Source organism: Protopterus annectens, chromosome 6.part0, assembly GCF_019279795.1.
Source record: "Protopterus annectens isolate FY-2018-M chromosome 6.part0, PAN1.0, whole genome shotgun sequence".
NCBI classification, from domain to species: Eukaryota; Metazoa; Chordata; order Ceratodontiformes; family Protopteridae; genus Protopterus; species Protopterus annectens.
The window spans coordinates 776,065,683-776,074,957 of record NC_056737.1 but is presented as its reverse complement, the minus strand read 5'-3'; the positions used below and the strand labels follow the sequence as shown (position 1 = coordinate 776,074,957).

Sequence of the window (9,275 nt, the reverse complement as noted above, 5' to 3'; positions counted from 1 at the left end):
GTTGGTCAGGTTGGAACTACTTACAAATAAATAATTGAGAATAAACACTTGATAGTTAACCAGTTTAAAATTACTGTTTGTTCAAGAGTGCTATGAGTTTTACAGTTTATGTATAAATAAACACACACACACACACACATATCTATATATATATATATATATATATATATATATATATATATATATATATATATACTGAAAACTCATTTGACTGAATCTCATTTCACTGAATTTTAAGCCATAGACTTGATGTGGGTTTCCCTTTACCTGTGACTTGCTTGTGATAAAAAGAATGACTGTAATTTAAAGTGCTGACTGTCAGAATACCGATAGCCAGTGCCACGTACAAAGTAGTGTTGTAGTGTTTCTAAATGTGAGTACATCTCTTTACATTTTTATGGGAAGTATCTAAATTAATATGGAGGATGTTTTGTGTGTTCCCAGCAGTAGTGGCAGTGTGTAGAATACTGTAAGGTAAGAAAAAGGTATAATATAGTGCGATCCTGGAGTTAGTATATATAGTTGGGGGGGGGGGCAAAGTTTGGTTTTGTATTGTCTGGCTTTTGTTAAGAGGGTAGTAAGTAATTTTTAAATTCTAGAAAGAGGTAGTCATTAGTGTTGTAAGTGTGTACGTCTATGGTTTAAAATTTAGTCTTTTGAAATTTAGCATTGTAATCATTCAGTGAAATGAGATTCAGTCAAATGAGTTTTCAGTATTTTGAAAATTAAGTGATTTGGTGTCAGTCAAAAGGCTTTCCCTGTCCACCACATAGGAGTACAGGAGTCACAGAGGGCTTTGTACCTCAAAAGCATTGTTAAGAAGTTTGCAGGTGAATGTTAGGGAAGTCTGTTGTGATCACGAAGTACTGTTCTGAGCAATTGTGCATCAAGCTTGCATAGTGAAAGTACTTCCTCATTATTTATGCTTCATATAACAATGTGAAGTGTCCAGCAGTTTAGTCACTGTGGCAGTCTTAAACTACAGGAATATTTCTGTAAATGATATCCTAAACTGCTCTTTTGTCTTAACTATGCCCAGTTGCTTGTGATATCACTGTAGTATGAATATACCCTGTTTTGTCATACTATCTAACTGATATACTGCTGTTTGTATTACTGCAGTAGAGGTACTTACTTTGTCTCCACTGCGAAGGACCTTGGCCCAGAGGCACTTAGCTGGTAATCAAAATTCAGTTAATAAATAAAGCAATCATGTAAGACTTATACCATTGTAATACTTTTAATGATGAAATGGAGCCCTGAAAACATACTATGTTATGTGGCAACACAAGCAACATTCTAGCACTGACAAATATTTGATTCCTTTATGATTCTTGTAGCAATTACTCCCACTTTCTAACAAAAAGCTTTTTAGTAGATGGTGTTCTTTAAGCTATTGCACCCTTCTTTGTTTTGCATAGCTGTTCTATTCTTCTCATCTAGTTTCAGTTTTATGCCTTTCTCCTCTAGCGCCATTATTAATTGACATTGCCTCTTGTCTGTGTTGCTTATAATATATTGGCAGTTAACACTATCTTCTCTCTAGATGCATTTAAAATGCTTTTTTCCATTCAGTGCAGCATGCGGCAGCCTTCAATTTCATTTAATGTTCTTTTGTCCTGTCTTGACTCAGCTGTGCTTGGCTGACATGTACGAAACAGCTGGCATTGCTTCTACACCGAGTTGTTTCATAAGCTGTATGTAGACTTCCTTGGCTGTATTATTTTCCTGTCTTCAGGATTAACCCAATCAAGCCAGCACAGTTCCTGGCTACTTCATCTTTAGACACATACAAGCACTGGCCGTGATATGACTTTGGATTTGCACTCAATTGCCGTATACTCTGAAAGCCCATAATTTCAGGCTACATGACTTCCAGGAGAGATTTTTGTCTTACACTTATTTTAGAAGGTAGATCTCCCTTATTGTAAGCCAGGTTATACCATGTACTCGTAATGGCAACAAATTTGAAAGAAGAATTTAGAATTTTTTGGTATGTGGTTAGGGCCTTTATATTCAATGCTCCCTTTAAGTAAAGGAGTAAAAAGGCAGTGTTTCCTTCAAATGCTGTTCTCCTTTCAGATGCACATGGTTAGCATTGTCTCAAGGGGTTAGTGTCCTTTCTAAGGCATCTTTATGGGAGTGGAGTATTAGTCAATGTTGTTCTATAGATTTCATTGTTTATTTATTATTGTTATTTTGAATGTTAGCCCCACAAGACTTACAACCTATTTTAAGTGGACATCAGAGGTGATATTCATATGTACTAGGGGTAAATGTGCCAGAACATCAGTCTCTTACATCCACCTGAGCTACATGTAGTTCAGGCGGACGATACCTTAGTTTAATATTTCATGCAAAGGGTGGCACTGTGGAATGCAGCACCTTTCTTCAGCTGCTCTAAAATAATAGTACTGTAACATGAATCAAGCACCTTGTGTGAGAATAGAACCTTCAGCCTTCTGCATTTCCCAGCATGAAAGTCAAGTCTGCAATCTGCAATGAAAATTTTTCATTCAAGCCTCCGGGGGTGTACCCATTAAATTGAACATTTTGTTTTGCTGATATTTACTCAGTCACCCTCAATGTGTTTCTGGCAGTGAGACAGTGATGCGTTTTCTTTAAAAATGACCCTTTGTCAACTGCTAAATTGCCAAATGGTTCACAGATTGGACACAAGAAATCAAAATAGTGGAAGTTAACTTTACAGACAGATGAGTCACCAGTGGAATTCCCCAGGGTTCTGTGCTAAGTCATCTGCTGTTTGGTATCTTCTTTTCAGAAGTAAAAGCCAGTACAAAGGGTTCTGGCTAATTAAGTTTGCATATGACTGCACGTTAGGAGCAGTTATTCAATCCACAGATGACTTAGCCATCCTGCAGGAAGGTTTGCCCCAAATAAATAACTGGTGCTAAAATCATGCACTGAAATTAAATGACACATAAATGCATTAGTGCACCCTTTGGGGAAGTCATGTACCCCAGAGTACTACCACAATGACAATATGCCCCTAAGAGATGACCCAGTTATTCAGGATTTGTGAACTTATGTGGACACTGACCTAACGTTCAACTATTGTGTCCATTGTTATAGAAAAAGTCTTTCTACATTGCACAGCTTGCAAACAAAGGGATTGTGTCTACATCTAGGAATGCTATTGTCCCCCTTTACTCAGCCCTCATTAGGCCAGTCATTGAATATAATGCCCTCTTTGACATGTATCTGTCTGAACACAAGCAACAACTGGAACACCCACAGAGATATTTCACTAAAAGGATACAAGGCATAAACAACATGTCCTACATGGACTGACTTAAAACCCTGTCACTATACTCTGTATCCTACAGACTGCTGTGAGGTGACCTGTGTCTAGCACACAAGGCATCCAGTGTCCCAATACTGATGGATTTACTACACATCAGCAAGTCAAATGGCATCAGAAGTACTTTATTCTGGCATCTAAATCTCTTCTGCAACATGAACAGAATGATTTGAAGGGAAACGTGTGTCTTGCAGATTATATTGCTGCTGTAGAACAGACTTCCTATCCAGGTAAAATAAAACTCATCCCTGTCCATATTCAAGTGCAACTTGGATTTATGGATGGGAAATAGAAAATTTACCCCAGGACTACCCATTTTACTATTAATGGACAGGAGCTCCTAAATGCTTTATCCCATGCATGGGTCCCCTCAAAGTATCTACAGTATGATCCCATTTATTCTTGTTAGGGGTAATATATAATGACTGACCATGAGATGGATAAGATCAATCTCTAACCAAATGGGATTGAATAATTTGAATACCAAAAAGGAAACCCATTAGGCTTAAAATGGCTTGAAAAGGCAGCTAACCTAATACCTACCTATGAACCTATGGAGAGATTCTTCCAGTACAGATTCTCTAAATAATACTAGCTAAGCTATGAGCCTTTCAGTCCTCCATAGTTCCCTGCCTATGTAGTCTTTCTTATTGTTTATGCTGTGAGTATTAATTTTGTGTCATCTGTGTTAACTAAATCTGTTTATTCTACCTTGTGAGACATCCAGTGCAGACTGGAGTTGGACACCATGTCTTCTTCTTTGGCATTTCACCTCTTAAGTCACTAGGCTTTTCCCCACCTTTCAGTTATCTGTTAACCTTGTCCATCCCAGCCTATGTTTATTTACCTGTTTGTTGTTAACTATGTGATCCATTGCAGACTCTTTCAGCCCTGATCTGGCTCCAGTGCAGGTAATATAATGCAGCAGTAATAAACAGAACAGGCAGTTGTACATATGGCCAAAGACGTAAAACTTAGAAAGCACACCAGACTCAAAAAAATGAAACAAATGAAACAGAAGCAGTCTGTGACTTTAAATTTCACCTTTGTTAAAGGCATAAAAGCATACCATAAAAATGTCACCATAAAAGTAATAATAATGATGTAATGATAAATGCACACACACTTTAAAAGAGTGTGTGTGTATATATATATATATATATATATATATATATGTATATATATATATATATATATATATATATATATATATATATATATATATATATATATATAGTACAGATCACTTTGGTAGCTGACAGAGCTCCTGGTTTAAATAAATGTATCAATATTAAGTGCTTTTTAGCACTCAAATAATTTTAATTAGAATAATATTTAGGCAGGATATGTGTTTATGTTAAAACATTGTATTGTACTCTATATATATATATATATATATATATATATATGCACACACACACACACACACACACACACACACACACACACACACACACACTGTTTTAAAGTGTGTGTGTGCATTTATCATTACATCATTATTATTACTTTTATGGTGACATCTTTATGGTATGCTGTTATGCCTTTAACAAAGATGTGAATTTTAAAGTCATGTGATGATTTATTTTTTCATAATTTAAGGGGTGTGTTTTGAGAAGTTAAACATTTTCTGAAGAAGTTCATGAAGAATAAACTTGGACGAAAGCGCAAAGGATTTGTGTTCGCTCCTTCATTTTTCAGACTGCTTCTGGTTCGTTTATTTCATTTTTAGCAGTTGTACATATAGTGCAAATTGTAAGAACAGCATTGTCAGATGAGAATTAAGTTACGCACGCACACATCAAACTATTGTATTTTATAAGCAATTATTTCTAAGAGTGCATCATTATTAGTCTTTGTCAAGCCTTTGAGAAGAGCTTGAGTCCTTCAAAGTTTGCAAAAATTAGTACCTCAGAGGTGAAGTGGTTAAGTTTATATGTTAAAACTGGAATTTGGTTCAGTATATTAATCTGCCACCATTCTTTTGCATGTATCTACATATATTTATACACACACACACACACACACACACACACACACACACACACACACACACAAACACACACACACACAGACACACACACACACACACACACACACACACACACACACATATATATATATATATATATATATATATATATATATATATATATATATATATATATATATATATATATATATATATATATATATATATATATATATATATGGGTCCCCTTCAGTACCTCATATGGACGATACCATATGTTCGAACTTGTAAATGTTCGATCTGACTGAATGGAGATCTCCGTACAGTGCGGAACAGGAAGATTTCCCTTTTCCGCAATGTAATGTGATCTCGGAGTTGGTATATTTAAGTAAGGGGGTGTGGGGGGTGCAGCTCCTACAGACATTTAATTTTGTTTTTTGTTGTTTTTTTCTTTTTTTACATGTGTTTGAAGTACTACAAGTTCGAACATATGGTCTCGGCCATATATGGTTCGAACTTGTAATATGTTCGATCTACTGAAGTAGATACATATATATATATATATATATATATATATATATATATATATGTATATGAGTAACTGATTACTTTGACATAGTTCCTTCTAGAAATAATACCTAAAAGTTAGAATTTTAAATACTCAAAAATTGCATTTTTAGGCTTGTTGAAGTCTCTACTGAAACAAGCTGGCACCTTCAAGAGAGACTGAGCTCAGCATTTGAGAATTACTGTCCTAAGCAGGCGAGGCTGCCTTCATGTCTAAATCGGCTTACTTCTTATCTGATCTATCTTAAAGTGATGCCACTTAAACTGAATAAAATCACCTTTGTAGATTTGTAAATGCTAGGAAATCCATTAGATAGTTAGGACCATTTCTTGCAAAAGACTTGGACTGAATATATATCCATAGAGTCAGGGATAGTTACATGAAATTTATAGTAACATTGTTAATGGAACTGTTGATGTTGTGATTTTTACATTGCTTTTGCAACACGTAAGTACTGAAGGACTAATAAAAAATAAGAATATACAATCTGTTTGTGTATATGTTTTTGTGTGCTCCAGTGTGTGTGTGTGTGTGTGTGTGTGTGTGTGTGTGTGTGTGTGTGTGTGTGTGTGTGTGTGTGTGTGTGTGTGTGATTGTGTCTGAATACAGGCTTATCTCTTTTCACCAAACATAATGGCCTCTTTTCTGGGTCTATTTTGGAAGTCTTGCCTGCTTAAGGGACTTACCTAACAAAAAATAAATAAATAAAATAAACTGAAAATTAAAAAAATAGCTAAGTCCACTGAATATAATAGTGAGATGGAAGCTATAAATTTGTTTTTTAATAAATGAGTATTTTTCCATTCCTTAGATGTTTTTGAGGATGTGGTTTAACTGACTTATTCAGAGTCATACAGCAAATGCAAAATAAAAGGTGAATATTACTGAGTAGATGAAACCCAGAACCACAGGATAAAGCGCGGTAGCAACATTCTGCCTTAATCATCTGTACAGACTGACCTCTGTGATGCATACTTAGAACTGTTGACTCACAATACACAGTTTGTGCCTTCTATGCACAGCTGGCATGTTGTCCTGAATTTTCACTGGGGTTTCCTCTTTCCTGTCTCCCAAATATATGCCAATATATAAATTTGTGATTATCCTAAACAGAGTGTTTGTGTGTGTGTGTGTGTGTGTGTGTGTGTGTGTGTGTGTGTGTGTGTGTCCAGATATGGGCAGGCATCTCATCTAGCACTGATTCTCTGCCTTATGCCAGTTGATTGCTGAAATAGGCTTACTCTGGTTTTCATATATACAGCTAATACTGCAACCTGCAAGCTAATGAAAAAACATTTCATTTCTTAGAATCACAATGGGGAAACTGTATGTTTGTGTGTTTGTTAAAATCATCCACATCTAAACCAACCAGATAGTACAAAAATTTGAGCATTGTGTAACAAAATTTTCTAAAATCTCTGAGAAAGCAAATTGGTGAGTTAAAAAAATGCTCCAGAAATGTAATTATGAAGAGAACTTATACCAAATGTTGAGAGATATGGTTATATGTCAAATAACTGAAGCTTTTGCTTGAAGAAGACCATTATTGGAGGCTAAATTTAGCATTTGGAAATGTTTTAAAATATTGTTTGCAGTGGAAACAGGAAACATAAATGTGCAATATTTTGTACCATATTTTTGTAATTCACTGGCATGTAATCCACGGTGGTGGTGCTGCAGTAGCGTTGTCGCCTCACAGTAAGATGCTGTCCGATTCGATTCTCAGTTAGAGCGTCTTCTGCGTCAAGACATGCGTGAATGGGCGTGCCTTCGAAGCCGAAAGACGCATAGTACACTGGCATGTAACACTGCACAAGACAAGTGTAAGAGTACATACATGAGAGTAAGGAAGACATGAAAGCTAATATAGGTTTCTTCTGCCATAACAAACAGCACATAACTGCTCAGATAAATGTTTGGTAAAACTGGCACAAAATGTTTATGCTGAGGTAATAGCAAATAGAAAGAGCAGCAAACATTTTCTTTACATGGTATTCAAGATCTAAATATGAAAAAATAAATGCTTTTCCAGTAGAAATAAAATTAAAAGGGAAGTCTACAAACTCTGAAGTTGAAACAGGAAGCAGTATCATTATAATGAATAAATTAAAATTCACAAATGTACACATTTTTGCAACCAACTGATATTAGATCCCAACATGGTAACTCATCATTAGAACCACCAGTCCACAAAAATCTGCATGTGCAGAAAAGGCCATGCTGTTTGCAATCTTTGTATGAAAAAAAAACAGAACAAAACAGTCTGAACCCAGAACTTTTATTGTTTGAGACTCTCACTGGTGAGCAACTTGGGCAAACTGTTCACAATTTAGAACTGGTAAACAATGTAGGATTCCAAAAGGCCCCCTGATGCTCCAGAGTTAAGACCAGATTCCTAGTCTAATGCCTCTTCTGCCTGGAGTAATGTTTTACCTGTGAGTACTCAAGCGTAAGGGTCAGACCCAGGAGATGCCCACTGGAAGAGCATTGAGAGTACGCAGCTGTGTAGGATGAGGGCTGTGTGATGAACACACACAGAAATAAAACAGCAAAAATGTGGCTGAATAGAAATGGTGCACAACAAACAGGTAGATTATGAAAACAAAAAACACTAACAAATCAAAGTAGAGCACCCAAACTAAACAAAATAACCACTGCAGATCGAAAGGAGGAGTTTTATTCACCTCTAGCGCCTCGGCAAAAATGCCTTCAAGGAATGGTCATTTTGTTTGGATTATGAAAACAAAGACTGAGTGCATGAACACTACAATTCTGTGCTTATTTTCTGTGGAAGTATGGCAGCTCAGTCTAAGAATTATAGCCTTTCTAAACTTCCTACTTTTCCTAACTTCACACAGAGACAGTTTATTCTTGGTGTAAAGGAGCAGAGTTCTGTAGCTGAAATCGTATGGTTACCAAAAGCTCAGCTGTGCAAAGGTTATGTAATGCTACTGTCCTCGCTCAGTTGTTTATCAGTTTCAGAGTTAAATGGTAACATTACCTGTGGGTGACAGAATATGCAGATGGCTGTAACGCAGGAAGCATTGTTACGTCCTGTACAGATGTAATGGTTGCCATAGGGTCAAGGCAGTATACACTTATTGGTGGTTGGACAATAGTCTTATGCTCAACATTAAGAAATGTAGTGTCTTGTACTTTGTAAAGAATACTCTGGACTTTCATTACTAAAGCTATTGCATACCCAACATGGGCATTGTCATATTACATCCAGGAACACTTACAAACAGCAAATTTAGCTTGAATCAAAAAAATCATTTGAACATTATGTTTCCACCATAACCAGGAAATCCTTCTATATGGCATAGTTAATAAATAAGAGAATATCTTCAAGAGCCAAAGAAGTCATCCTTCCCTGTATTCCTGACTTATCAGATCCATCATCAAAAACATATATG

The 9,275-nt window shown here is 36.0% G+C and overlaps 1 long non-coding RNA gene across 1 annotated transcript in view; it reads right to left on the bottom strand.

Annotated features, from left to right (window-relative positions):
- Positions 1-9,014: 9,014 nt before the first annotated feature.
- The window catches only part of LOC122804531, a 124,073-nt gene continuing 123,812 nt past the window's right edge, over positions 9,015-9,275 (bottom strand). Inside the window, exon 3 of the long non-coding RNA XR_006365227.1 lies at positions 9,015-9,275. This exon is cut by the window's right edge and continues 1,295 nt beyond it. This is a non-coding gene — a long non-coding RNA (uncharacterized LOC122804531).